Source organism: Canis lupus, chromosome 32 (genome assembly GCF_011100685.1).
Source record: "Canis lupus familiaris isolate Mischka breed German Shepherd chromosome 32, alternate assembly UU_Cfam_GSD_1.0, whole genome shotgun sequence".
Lineage (NCBI taxonomy): Eukaryota > Metazoa > Chordata > Mammalia > Carnivora > Canidae > Canis > Canis lupus.
In genome coordinates this window covers 1,090,443-1,105,456 of record NC_049253.1, presented here as the reverse complement: position 1 = coordinate 1,105,456, position 15,014 = coordinate 1,090,443, and the positions used below count along the sequence as shown (strand labels likewise).

Here is a 15,014-nt window from a genome sequence, read left to right as displayed (position 1 = left end):
AGCCCAGGGGTGGAGTCCGCGTGGGGCTCCCTGCGTGGAGCCTGCTTCTGCTCTGCCTGTGTCTCTGCCTCGCTCTCTCTCTTTCTCTGTGTGTCTATCATGAATAAATAAATTCTTCTTCAAAAACAAAGGAATCGGGTTGGGGTTAAAGGGGTGAGCCGCAGCCCTTGTCCTGTGCTGTCAGCCGGGAGCCGCAGGGGCAGCCTCTGTGCCCGGGAATAAGTTGCTCGGGAATAAGTTCCCCCACCAAACAGGCCCAGACACAGTGAAGAAGTTGTCAGGGAATTTTGACCCACGAATTCACTGATTTTACGTTAGGATGAGAAGCTTGGCAGAGAGCGCACAATCCATGTCAATTGCAAAAACAGTGTAGTCCTTGAAGGAGCTAGAAATATTATTTGTAAAACTCAAGCCTCGAAAACTACCTACCAGACATGCTATCTTACTTGCTTAAATGAGAAATGCCCTAGTGTCTTACTGTTCTATGATCGCATGACAAGTGACCGCAAATTGATGGCTTAACACACATTTATTATGGTCGGGTAGATCAGGGGTTGGTGTGACACAGCTGGATGCTCAGCTTAAGAGTCTCACGCAGTTGAAATACAGGTGTCTCTGCAAGTGGAATCTCATCCGCTTGCATCCATCAACCCAGAAGATCCAGGGTTCTCGTCCAAGCCCCTTGGTTGTTGGCAGAATTAATAACCTTGTGTTTCTTGGACTGGCGTTATTGTTTTGCTCGTTGGCCAGAGGGGAGTCTTGTGCCTTAGCCAGATGGCTCTTCCATAGACCTTCTCATACTGCGAGTCTCTCTGACTTCATGGAGATCCCTTTTAAGGATTCATCTGATTGGGTTAGACCTAGTCAGTTAATTTCCCCTTAGCTGATTTTTTTTTTTTTAACCTTTGATGAATTTAATCCGGGAAGTGAATCCTATCATAGTCACAGGCTCTGGCCACACTCAAACAGAGGAGAGTATCTAAAATGTGCTCCTTCGAAGTCATGGATTTTTCTGCCATCTTAGAATGCTGCCTATGACCGTGTTATCAGATTTTGATCAGTTTGAAACATAGCTAATAGGCCAAGTAGCCGTAAAATATTTTCCTTACACCCTTTACTCTTTTGTACCTGTGTATACACAGGTGTGTTTAAATCACCATCTTTCACTCCTTCCACCAGGAACGTAGAGGCAGAACTCAGGCATGATACTGGTAGAGCCACATGCTCAGCTTACAAAAATAAAAATTGTTTCTCTTTCTGAGGAATTTTATATCGATACTGAGCACTTAAGGAAATATTTTTTTCGGTTTCATTTTTCTGAATATGTAAATAATTGTTGGTATAATTCTGGAGATTCTAGAATTTATTTTTTTAATTTTTTTATTTAATAAATTTATTTTTTATTGGTGTTCAATTTACAACATACAGAATAACACCCAGTGCTCATCCTGTCAAGTGCGCCCCTCAGTGCCTGTCACCCATTCACCCCCACCCCCCACCCTCTTCCCCTTCCACCACACCTAGTTCATTTCCCAGAGTTAGGAGTCTTTATGTTCTGTCTCCCTTTCTGATATTTCCCACACATTTCTTCTCCCTTCCCTTATATTCCCTTTCACTATTATTTATATTCCCCAAATGAATGAGAACATACAATGTTTGTCCTTCTCCGATTGACTTATTTCACTCAGCATAATACCCTCCAGTTCCATCCACGTCGAAGCAAATGGTGGGTATTTGTCATTTCTAATGGCTGAGTAATATTCCATTGTATACATAAACCACATTTCTTTATCCATTCATCTTTCAATGGACACCGAGGCTCCTTCCACAGTTTGGCTATTGTGACCATTGCTGCTAGAAACATCGGGGTGCAGGTGTCCCGGCGTATCATTGCATCTGTATCTTTGGGGTAAACCCCAACAGTGCAACTGCTGGGTCGTAGGGCAGGTCTATTTTTAACTCTTTGAGGAACCTCCACACAGTTTTCCAGAGTGGCTGCACCAGTTCACATTCCCACCAACAGTGTAAGAGGGTTCCCTTTTCTCTGCATCCTCTCCAACATTTGTGGTTTCCTGCCTTGTTAATTTTCCCCATTCTCACTGGTGTGAGGTGGTATCTCATTGTGGTTTTGATTTGTATTTCCCGATGGCCAGTGTTGCAGAGCATTTCCTCATGTGCTTGTTGGCCATGTCTATGTCTTCCTCTGTGATATTTCTCTTCATGTCTTTTGCCCATTTCATGATTGGATTGTTTGTTTCTTTGGTGTTGAGTTTAATAAGTTCTTTATAGATCTTGGAAACTAGCTCTTTATGTGATACGTCATTTGCAAATATCTTCTCCCATTCTGTAGGTTGTATTTGAGTTTTGTTGACTGTATCCTTTGCTGTGCAAAAGCTTCTTATCTTGATGAAGTCCCAATACTTCATTTTTGCTTTTGTTTCTTTTGCCTTCGTGGATGTATCTTGCAAGAAGTTACTGTGGCCAAGTTCAAAAAGGGTGTTGCCTGTGTTCTCCTCTAGGATTTGGATGGAATCTTGTCTCACATTTAGATCTTTCATCCATTTTGAGTTTATCTTTGTGTATGGTGCAAGAGAGTGGTCTAGTTTCATTCCTCTGCATGTGGATGTCCACTTTTCCCAGCACCATTTATTGAAGAGACTGTCTTTCTTCCAGTGGATAGTCTTTCCTACTTTATTGAATATTAGTTGACCATAAAGTTCAGGGTCCACTTCTGGGTTCTCTATTCTGTTCCATTGATCTATGTGTCTGTTTTTGTGCTGGTACCACACTGTCTTGATGACCACAGCTTTGTAGTACAACCTGAAATCTGGCATTGTGATGGCCCCAGCTATGGTTTTCTTTTTTAAAATTCCCCTGGTTATTCGGGGTCTTTTCTGATTCCACACAAATCTTAAGATGATTTGTTCCAACTCTCTGAAGAAAGACTATGGTATTTTGATAGGGATTGCATTAAATGTGTACATTGCCCTGGGTAACATTAACATTTTCACAATATTAATTCTGCCAATCCATGAGCATGGAATATTTTTCCATCTCTTTGTGTCTTCCTCAATTTCTTTCAGAAGTGTTCTATAGTTTTTAGGGTAGGGATCCTTTACCTCTTTGGTTAGGTTGATTCCTAGGTATCTTATGCTTTTGGGTGCAATTGTAAATGGGATTGACTCCTTAATTTCTCTTTCTTCAGTCTCATTGTTAGTGTATAGAAATGCCATTGATTTCTGGGCATTGATTTTGTATCCCGCCACGCTACCAAATTGCTGTATCAGTTCTAGCAATCTTGGGGTGGAGGCTTTTGGGTTTTCTATGTAGAGTATCATGTCATCAGCGAACAGGGAGAGTTTGACTTCTTCTTTGCCAATTTGAATGCCTTTAATGTCTTTTTGTTGTCTGATTGCTGAGGCTAGGACTTCTGGCTATGTTGAATAGCAGTGGTGAGAGTGGGCATCCCTGTCTGGTTCCTGATCTTAGGGGAAAGGCTCCCAGTGCTTCCCCATTGAGAATGATATTTGCTGTGGGCTTTTTGTAGATGGCTTTTAAGATGTCGAGGAATGTTCCCTCTATCCCTACACTCTGAAGAGTTTTGATCAGGAATGGATGCTGTATTTTATCAAATGCTTTCTCTGCATCTAATGAGAGGATCATATGTTTCTTGGTTTTTCTCTTGCTGATATGATGAATCACATTGATTGTTTTACGAGTTTTGAACCAGCCTTGTGTCCCAGGGATAAATCCTACTTGGTCATGGTGAATAATTTTCTTAATGTACTGTTGGATCCTATTGGCTAGTATCTTGTTGAGAATTTTTGCATCCATGTTCATCAGGGATATTGGTCTGTAATTCTCCTTTTTGGTGGGGTCTTTGTCTGATTTTGGAATTAAGGTGATGCTGGCCTAATAGAATGATTTTGGAAGTACTCCATCTCTTTCTATGTTTCCAAACAGCTTTAGTAGAATATGGTTTCTTCTTTAAACGTTTGATAGAATTCCCCTGGGAAGCCATCTGGCCCTGGACTCTTGTGTCTTGGGAGGTTTTTGATGACTGCTTCAATTTCCTTCCTGGTTATTGGCCTGTTCAGGTTTTCTATTTCTTCCTGTTCCAGTTTTGGTAGTTTGTGGCTTTCCAGGAATGCATCCATTCCTTGAGATTCTAGAATTTAAAAGCCTGGCAAAATATGTTTTTCATGTATAGAAGAAGTATTTATTAAATGCTTTTTAAATAATATTTTATTTATTCATGAGAGACACAAAGAGAGAGATAGAGGCAGAGACACAGGCAGAGGGAGAAGCAGGTTCCATGCAGGGAGCCCAACATGGGACTCGATCCCAGGTCTCCAGGATCATGCCCTGGGCTGAAGGTGGGCAGTAAACCACTGAGCCACCAAGACATCCCTTATTAAATACTTTTTTGTGCACTATGAGGAGATGTGAAATATTTAAGTTTAGAAGACCAGTCTGTACCTTTTGAGGAGTTTGTAATCTAGTGTTGTTTAAATATGCACACTTGAAAAGAAACAAAAATTGAAGTCTTATAAACTTGGCTTTATCCAGCTCCTGCCTAACTCTATGGCTGTCTTTCAGATTACTTTACCAATCTGCATATTCCTTTAGTCACTTTTCCATCTCAGGGCTTTTCATAATGTGCTTACTGCTGCCTATAAATTTCTACCTGTTCAAATTACTTGATTGATTGATTGATTTTTACTTAAATGTAACTGTATTTTAGAGATTTCCTTTGGCCTCTCAGACTATAAGATCCTACCCTTATGCATTCTCCTAGCATTTCAGAGCACTATTTCAAAGCAATGCTTTCATTGTTACAATGAAAACGATGACATTGTAATACTTCTGTAATGATTTGTGTTATATCTTCCTTGTTGCCATGGAGGATCCATGATGACATTTAGTTGGTACTCCATCAATATTTGTTGAATGAATGATCATTTGACTATTTTCCTAGGAAAATTTCATGGAAGAACTCAAGGCCTTTTCAAATTGGAGAGCAGGTTGGATGGATGAGGTGAGGCCACATTTTGAGAGCTTCAAATATCCACCCTAGTTGGATGTACCAGGGATTTCTAGGCTCTTAGAACTGACATAATTAAAAAAAAAAAAAAAAAAAAAAAGAACTGACATAATTAAAGGTAGTGTTGTAGAGTGGATTGTATATAGGTCAGTCTAGAGTGGTGGTCCTCAAACTTGAGAGTGTGAAAGAATCACTTGGGTATTTTGCTATATGTAGATTCCTGACTTTTATTCTCTTTTCTCCAAATCTAATTCAGTCCAGTACCATAGCCACTAGCCACAGCTGGCTCGTAGTCACTTGAAATGTGCTTGTCTGAACTGAGATATGCTACAATTATAAAAATATCAAATTTCAAAGACTAGTATATAAAAAAAAAGAATGTAAAGTTTCACACTGATATGGTTTTTAATTGATTACATATTGAAATAATATTTTCACATGCATCAGAATAATTTTACTTGTTTCATTTTAGTTTTTTAATCTGACTACATGAATATTTAAAATTATATTTGTGACTCATCTGAAATTTCTGTCAACAGTGCTGGTATAGATGATGACATGCTCTAACCAGCATCCCAGATGATCCTTACATTACTTTTAGAAAAGCATGAAACCATAATGGATATTTTAGTAATGCAGGCCTAGGAAGTTGAGAGCCTGGACAGATGGATGCCAAAGAGTTTGAATAAGAAGGTATATGTGTATTAGAACAAGATATTTTGAAAATTGAGTTAATGACTCAAAGGAAGAAGGGTACACCAAATGAATCCAAGGGGACAAGCCTGTAATACAGGCTAGTGTTGGTAAAATCTATGGGGATGTTAGGAAGAACTGCCCAAACTTGAGCCTATTCTGTTTCTTATTTATTTTGTAAACACTTAAGATTCCAGAAGCTTTGGAGAGATTTCTTTTTTCTTTTTTAAGATTTTATTTATTTATTCATGAGAGACACACAGAGAGAGGCAGAGACAGAGGGAGAAGCAGGCTCCCCACAAGGAACCTGATGTGACTCCATCCCGGATCCCAGGATCAGGACCTGAGCCAAAGGCAGACACTCAACTGCTGAGCCATCCAGGCATCCCTGAGAGATGTCTTTGCTATTTTAATTGCTCTGTTTGACATTGACATCTTATTTAAATCATCATGAATGTTTTTAAAAACTTGTTTTCAGTTACTTCAATTTAGTTTTATTTACAATTCAGTGCTGTCTTTCTACTGTGTAGGAGAAGGCTATTTGGGCAGTGAGAAGGATAAATATAAATTGAGATTTATTTCCATAGAAAATTCAAGCAGAGAGCATAACCAGACAAAACCGCATAAGTAAAAGAGATAACTATGAGAAAGTGTCATAAACAGGCCTATATTCAGTAATAGGATGCTAAAACCAGAAATGAAATTTCTAAAGCTAAAATCAAATGGAACTTTAGACTGCAAGAAACTTAATTAATGACTTGGTTGAACAGTCTTATTTCCTCAGTTGAGGAGACTGAGGTCCTGAGGAGACATGTGATTAGTTTAAGATTCAATATCTAGTTAGAAGATTTAGTAGTAGAATCTAGAGTTCATGACTTAGTCCCTTTTTAAATTTTATCAATTTAAAGACATGGTAATGAATGCTTTTATTTTTAAAGGCTATTTAAAGAAATCAACTGATTTTAGTTTAAAGTTATTACCCCCAGACTTATTTATTTATTTATTTATTTATTTATTTATTTATTTATTTGCATGCATGAGTGGGAAGGGTAGACAGAGGGGAGAGAGAATCTCAAGCCAACTCAGAACTGAGCTCTGAGCTCCATAGGGGGCTCAATTCCAGGACTCTGAAATCACGATCTGAGCCAAAACCAAGAGTCAGAACTTTAACTTACTGAGCCAACCAGATGCCCCAAGATTAAGGGTTTTTATTCATTAAACTGTACACATAATTTGTCAAGAAAATGGCAGTACAATCCATAATGAATTGTATGTCAATATACAAATAGTTTCAACTGCCAGAAGATGACACTGTTTACATGTGATCAGGGTATATGTTTAAATTTGTGCTTCAGCTCAAAGTAAAATGAAGGAAAAATGTATTTAATGGCTTCTAAGCTATCCGTATATGTGAAATACATCAGAATGAAAAGTTGAATCATAATATATTACAGATTTCATATCCTTGTAACTATTTATTATAGGGATACTATTTATATTTACATTCAATTTGCGTATTAATTTTTTACATGGACAAAGTGGTTGAATCATTTCTTTTTTTCAATCATTATTCTTTTTTTAAATAATAAATTTATTTTTTATTGGTGTTCAATTTGCCAACATACAGAATAACACCCAGTGCTCATCCCGTCAAGTGCCCCCCTCAGTGCCCATCACCCAGTCACGCCCACCCCCACCCTCCTCCCCTTCCACCACCCCTAGTTCATTTCCCAGAGTTAGGAGTCTTTATGTTCTGTCTCCCTTTCTGATATTTCCCACACATTTCTTCTCCCTTCCCTTATATTCCCTTTCACTATTATTTATATTCCCCAAATGAATGAGAACATATAATGTTTGTCCTTCTCCAATTGACTTATTTCACTCAGCATAATACCCTCCAAAGAATATATGGTTTATGTATACAATAGAATATTACTCAGCCATTAGAAATGAAAATACCCACCATTTGCTTCAACGTGGATGGAACTGGAAGTCCTAGTCTTTCTTCAAAACTCAATTCAAGCACCACTTCTTTTGTGAAATCTTATCTATAGCTCCTCTGGACTCTAATCACTTCTTATAAGTATTTCCATTATTTAACTGATCATGAATTCTACTTGGCTGGTTTTGTGTCTGCCTCTTTATACTTAGCTGCTCCTCCCTAAGGGCCCAGGCCATACTGCTCTGTAGTCTCAAGAACTAAGTTCAAGTGCCAACTTCACACTCTACTAGCATCTTCTATGTGCATCTGTATCTGTAGACGTACAAGCAATGCTGGCCATGTATGTTGTTGTGAGAATAATTCAAAATAATGTGTGAAAACCCTCAGAAAGGTTATTGATTTTTATTATTACATGTCATTTTTATTTTCATGGATACATACTGTGCATAGTGCTTAATATATAAAAAACAATTTTTAATGTTTTTCCAATGAAGGGGGTGGAAGGATGTACAGGAGAGTCATGTATATTTTTGATCAAGGTTCCCAAGAGTATATTCAGGGAGGGAGCAATAGCTTTTTTTTTTTTCCTGACGCCTTTAATTCTGTCACTACTAATTTGTGTTAAGGTAAAATATTGTATTTAGGTGAACCTCTTTCATCTTAGAGGGTAATGGTCTAGGAAATCAGACTGCCAGATTTCAATCCAGCTCTGGAACTTGTGAAACATGAGATTTCAGAGAGGATATTTAGCTTCTACTTAACCTTCCTGATCTCTATCCAAACATTTATTCATTCAATGCTCAACAAACACATATGTGATGTTCTGTTGATTCTTCCTCCTCTTCAGGAGGAAGGAGAAAAAGAGGCACAGTGATGAGGGTCATGAACTCTGTTTTAAGTATCCAGGATATGAATTGAAGCTTGTGGTTCCAAAGCTCATATTCTAATTAGAGAACTAAACTGCAGTGATTAATCAGGCATGGGATCTTTGCTTACTATGCAAAGGAGATTTAGCATTTGAGTCTATGTCAGGAACCACCTGTACCAAGGGAAATCCCAACACTGTCATTATGACATCATCTCAGTGGTTACAAAGCACAGGGGAGCTCTTGAGCTGTAGTAGTACAGATCCTGTCATAGTCACTAATAGGAAAAGGACACAGAAACCTGGTAAGTTCTACATTATAGCACTGGTCAGTCAAAACATGACTATGGTCAGCTTAAAGCTAAGATAGTGGTCAATTCAAATCCATGGTTGTGTCATTTTGAAGATTCTGAGTGCTTGGAGGCACGATTAGATACACAGTTGATGTCTGTCAGTGCTGAGCTGTTCTTCAGCAAGTGACCTTGATCTGCTCAGAATAAAGGAGTTTCTTTCATGGTATTTGATAGTATCGTATGTATGGGGAGCACTAGTAATGCTGAAATCCTGTGACTCTACCCCTGGGACAAGGAAAGATTAGACTCAATGGCCAGTTTGTTAGCTTGTTATCCACCAACCTCATTGATTTCTCTTGTACAGCTGAGATACAGAGCTAATCAATGCCTGTTCAATCAGTGTCATGGCATCATCTGACTTCAGGACATATCACAAAAATACTCAGAATTTTCAGCAGAATGGCAAGTGCCTGGCTGGATCATTGGTGGAGGATGTGACACCTGATCTAGAGTCATGTGTCTAGTTTCTATGTTGGACATGGAGCCTCTATAAGGAAAAAAAATTATGAGACACATGTGGTAGTATGTCTGATAACATCATCACTCTGAGGCCTAAAACATGCTTGAATGTCATGAATTCAGAATAACTGTTCATCATGTTTGGTCAGTTGAAGGAAAGCTAGTTCTTGGAATAGCCCTCATTGGACAGCATTCTTGGAACGTCCTGGGTTCTACGTCAGCTTGGGAGCAGTCCACTTGTAATTGAGGGTTGTCCACTGGTGCCCAGGATGACTCCGTGTGAGAAAGCTGGCAGTGTTTACACTGGGGAAGGTTGACCACAATTGGGTGACTGTCGCCATACCACATCTTTACTTTGGGTCAACTGCTTTGTGTTTTGGGTCAGGGATTGAAACCAGGAGTTAGATGACTGAGTTAGGATATGGACCTTACTCTTGGCTCAGGCAGTCCCCCAGTTTGTGAAATGTCTTCCATAGAGAATCAAGGGCAGGAAGATTTGAGACATAGGCAGAGGCAGCTTTTGGACCAGGAGTGCAGAGCATGATCTCCATGACACTTGGAAGGTCTCAGGTATTCAGGTACTCTCTACACACATATTCAACCCCACTCCTCTCCTGGACCCCTTACTCATCATATTGTAACTCTTGGCAAGTCATCAACACAATGATTTCAGATTTCAATTAATATGTTGTTCTGTATTTCCATATTGTCTCATCTAAAGAAAGATATATGCCCACACAGTGTCTGCTAGCGATTTTCCTTTCCATTTGACAGTAAGTGCATTTGATATCATCTCATCTCTTCATGATTTTCAAGCCTATAATACAGTGTTGTTAATTACAGGCCCTTGATTGCAGATAGAAATCCAGAACATTCTGAATTTGCATCATTGAAGTTTGTACCCTACCTGCATCATTTCCCACTTTTCCTCCTTCTAGCTCCTATACTATTCTCTGATGCTGTGTATTGACTATTCTAGGTTCCCCATATATGTCCCAACATGCAGTATCTGTCTTACACTGCCTGCTTATTTCTCTTACATAATGGCCTCCATAGGCATGCATGTCATTCAATTATTGAGATTTCCTTTCTCATAACATGGATTAATATTTCATTAGAGATGAATAATATTTCATTATTTTATTAGAGATAAATTAATTTTTATCCTTTTGTTCATCAATGAACATGATGTTGTTTCTTTTTTCTCCAACGTTGTAAATGCTATTGCACTACATGTGCAGAAACCTTTGTAAAAATCAGATTTCAACACTTTGAAGTCTATTTGCCAAACCTAAGACTTCTAGATTAATGTGACAGATCTTTTTAAATATTGTGAGGGCACTCAATGTTGTTTTTCATTCTGACTTTATCAGTTTATATTCTTGTTTGGCTACCTTAAGAATACTGCAACTCCGAAGCCTTTGTACAGCCTACTGAGCCAGGTGGCTCTGCAAGACAATGATGTGTAATGGGATCAATAGTTTGAACTCTGATAATGTTACCAATCATTTTGGATTGTCTTCTAACATGAAGATGTCAACAGCTCTTTCTATGCTCATCCATTTCCTAGGATGTACAATTAAAAGCCCAAAACAAAAACTATTTATGAAATCAACTGGATACAATTAGCCTGAAAAGTGGGTGAAAATATTTCAAGTTTGCAGAAAAAGAAAAATACACCCATCCAATGAGTCAATGGAAGGTACAATAAAAAAATCATTCATTAAATTGACTCAAGAAACATTGTTCTAGGGCTACTGCATGTTTCTGCCAGCTAAGTTTCTGCCTCCTGGTTTTCAGCTGTGGTCATGATCTCAAAGTCATCAGATTCACCAATATTCAATATGAAGCCTGCTTAGTATTCTCTCTTCCTTTCCCTCTGACCCTCTGCTCCTTACACTAACTCTTTGCCTCTCTCTGAAAAAAAATCATTATTACATTTTGCTTAGGCTGCCAAGTAAAGAAAAATATACTAAACCATATATACTAAGCCATATTCCTTATGTTTCATGTGTAAACATCTTAATTTAAATTTAAATGGTCTGGCATAGTAAAACATATTGAGAAATCTAATTACATCAGATTAAATGGTAGCTGTTGAGAAGATAGCATTTGGATATATTAGTCCATGTTAAATATTAACACATAAAACTATTATTGTGGTTTAATAAATAGACCTCACTACTGACATTAGAGTTAGTCTGATGTCACAATGCAGCATATAATATAAACATTTTTCCTATCACCAAATCCTTTGGCACATAATTTCCACAATTATTCATACCTACACTATTGGGCAACATTCACCACAAAGTACAAAGTGATTTGGTCATATTATTATCATTGCTGTTGACCACTAATATTAAGGACTGCTCTGTGCTATGCATTAGTGTGCATTTTGATGTATGCATAATATAATGTATCTCAGGAGCTTGAAAACATGACCCAAGACAAAGGGAGGTGCTTTGCAAAGGAACCACTATGGTGCCCACGTTACTACTGCTTTTACTTTTGGGTCAAGATGACCCCCAAGGATACATTTGTTTAAGGTATACCACACATGGACACAGCTCAGCTGGTGGCTCAGGCAAAAGCTCCATGCAGAAGAGCTGCACAGCTCCTGGAACAGTTTGTCCAGCATCTCAGGTAGCGGCCCCACGGGGATGGAGCTGGGCAGACTTAGAAATGCATTTCAGGACCGCAGGCCCCAGAGACCAAAAACCGCTCAGTACCCCATCATTTAATAGTGAAATTTGCAAATTCCAAAAATAAAGAAAAGACCCTTAAATCAGCAAAAGACAAAAAATCCCTAACTTTTATGGAGAAAAGCCTTAAGATAACAGCAGACTTCTCCACAGAGACCTGGCAGGCTGGAAAGGACTGACAAGATATATATAGTGTCCTAAATGAGAAGAATATCCAACCAAGAACATTTTATCCACAAGACTCTCATTCAGAATAGGAGAAGAGATAAAGAGCTTCCAAGATAGGCAGAAACTGAAAGAATATGTGACCATCAACCTGACTCTGCAAGAAATACTAAGGGGGACTCTGTACTACAAAGAGGAATGGCAAGGAAAGAATCCACAAAAACAGGGACTTAATAGGTATCACGATGACACTAAACTCATATCTTTCAATAGTAACTCTGAATGTGAATGGGCTTAATGACCCCATTAAAAGGCGCAGGGTGTCAGACTGGATAAAAAAGCAAGACCCATCTATTTGCTGTCATCAAGAGACTCATTTTAGACATAAGGACACCTACAGCCTGAAAATAAAAGGTTGGAGAACCATTTACCAATCAAATGGTCCTCAAAAGAAAGCAGGGGCAGGTATCCTTATATCAGATGAATTAAAGTTTATCCAAATGACTATAATAACATATGAAGAGGGACACTATATTATATTTAAAGGATCTATCCAACAAGAGGACCTAACAATCATCAATATTTATAGCCCTAAAAAAATATTTATACCCCAAATGTGGGAGCTGCAAAGTATATCAATCAATTAATAACCAAAGTTAAGACATATTTAGATAATAATACACTTATAGTTGGCGACTTGAATACGGTGCTTTCTACAATCGACAGATCTTCTAAGCACAACATTTCCAAAGAAACAAGAGCTTTAAATGATACACTGGACCAGATGGAATTCAAAGATACTTACAAAACGTTATATCCAAACGCAACTGATTACTTACTCTTCTCAAGCGCACATGGAACTCTTTCCAGAGTAGACCACATGCTGGGTCACAAATCAGGTCTTAACCGATACCAAAAGATTGGGATCATCCCCTGCATATTTTCAGACTATACTCCTTTGAAACTAGAACTAAATCACAAGAAGAAGTTTGGAAGGATTTCAAACACATGGAGAGTAAGGACCATCCTGCTAATACATGAAAGGGTCAATCAGGAAATTAGAGAAGATTTAAAAAGATTCATGGAAACTAATGAGAATGAAGATACGACTATTCAAAATCTTTAGGATACATCAAAAGCAGTCCTGAGGGGGATATATATCGCAATACAACCATCCATCCAAAAAGTGGAAAGAACTCAAAAACAAAAGCTAACTCTGTACCCAAAGGAGCTGGAGAAAAAAAAGCAAATAGATCCTACACCCAGCAGAAGGAGAGAGTTAATAAAGATTCGAGCAGAACTCAATGAAATAGAGATCACAAAATCTGTGGAACAGGTCAACAAAACCAGGATTTGGTTCTTTGAAAGAATTAGTGATATAGATAAACCATTCCCAGCCTTATTAAAAAGAAGAGTGAAAAGATTCAAATTAATGAAATCATAAATGATAAAGGAGAGATCACCACCAATACCAAGGTAATAAATATGATTTTAAAAGCTTATTAGCAGCTATACGCCAATAAAATAGGCAATCTAGAAGAAATGGACACATTTCTGGACAACCACAAACTACCAAACCAGGAACAGGAATAGAAAACCTGAATGGACCAAATGCCAGGGAGGAAATAGAAGCAGTCATCAAAATCTTCCAAGACACAATACTCCAGGGCCAGATGGCTTCCAACGGGAATTATATCAAACATTTTAAAATAAACCATATCTATAATACTAGAGCTGTTCAGAAAGATAGAAATATTTGGAATACTTCCAAACTCCATTCGAATCCATCATCACCTTAATTCAAAAACAAAGACTCCACCAAAAAAGGAGAATTACATACCAATATCCCTGAAGAAGATGGATGCAAAAATTTTCAAAAACATAGTAGTCAATAGGATCCAACTATACTTTAAGAAGATCATTCACAATGACCAAATGGGATTATTCCTTGGATTCAAGGCTGACTCAATACACGTAAAGCAATCAATGTGATTGATTATATAAGCAAGAGAAAAAACAAGAACCATATTATCCTCCAACTGGATGAAGACAAAGCATTTGACAAAATACAGCATCCATTCCTGATCAAAACTCTTCAGAGTGAAGGAATAGAGGGAATATTCATCAGCATCTTAAAAGCCATCTAAGAAAAGCACACAGTGAATATCATTCTCAATGGGGAAACACTAGGAGCCTTTCCCCTAGGATCATAAACAAGAGAGGGATGTCCACTCTCACCACTGCTATTCAACATAGTACAAGATGTCCTAGCCGCAGCAATTAAGCAACAACAACAACAACCAAAAAAGGCATTCAAATCGGCAAAGAAGCTAAACTCTCCCTCTTCACAGATGACATGATACTGTACGTAGAAAACCCAAATGACTCCACCCCAAGATTGCTAGAACTCATACAGCAATTCGGCAGTGTGGCAAGATACAAAGTCAATGCCCAGAAATCAGTGGCATGTCTATACACTAACAATGAGACTGAGGAAATAAAAATTAAGGAGTCAACCTCACTTACAATTGTACCCAAAAGCATAAGATGCCTAGGAATAAACCTAACCAAAGAATTAAAGGATCTATACCCTAAAAACTACACTTCTGAAAGAAATTGAGGAAGACACAAAGAGATGGAAAACTATTCCATGCTCATGGATTGGAAGAATTAATATTGTGAAAATGTCAATATTACCCAGGGCAATTTACATATTTAATGCAATTCCTATCAAAATACCATGGACTTTCTTCAGAGAGGTGGAACAAATCATCTTAAGATTTGTGTG

At 38.1% G+C, this 15,014-nt stretch overlaps 1 long non-coding RNA gene across 1 annotated transcript; it reads left to right on the top strand.

Annotated features, from left to right (window-relative positions):
* Positions 1 to 8,787: 8,787 nt before the first annotated feature.
* LOC111093598 lies at positions 8,788 to 11,072 on the top strand. Its single transcript, XR_005382509.1, has 2 exons — positions 8,788 to 8,849; positions 10,730 to 11,072. It is a non-coding gene; the product is annotated as an uncharacterized LOC111093598 (long non-coding RNA).
* The last annotated feature ends 3,942 nt before the right edge of the window (positions 11,073 to 15,014 follow it).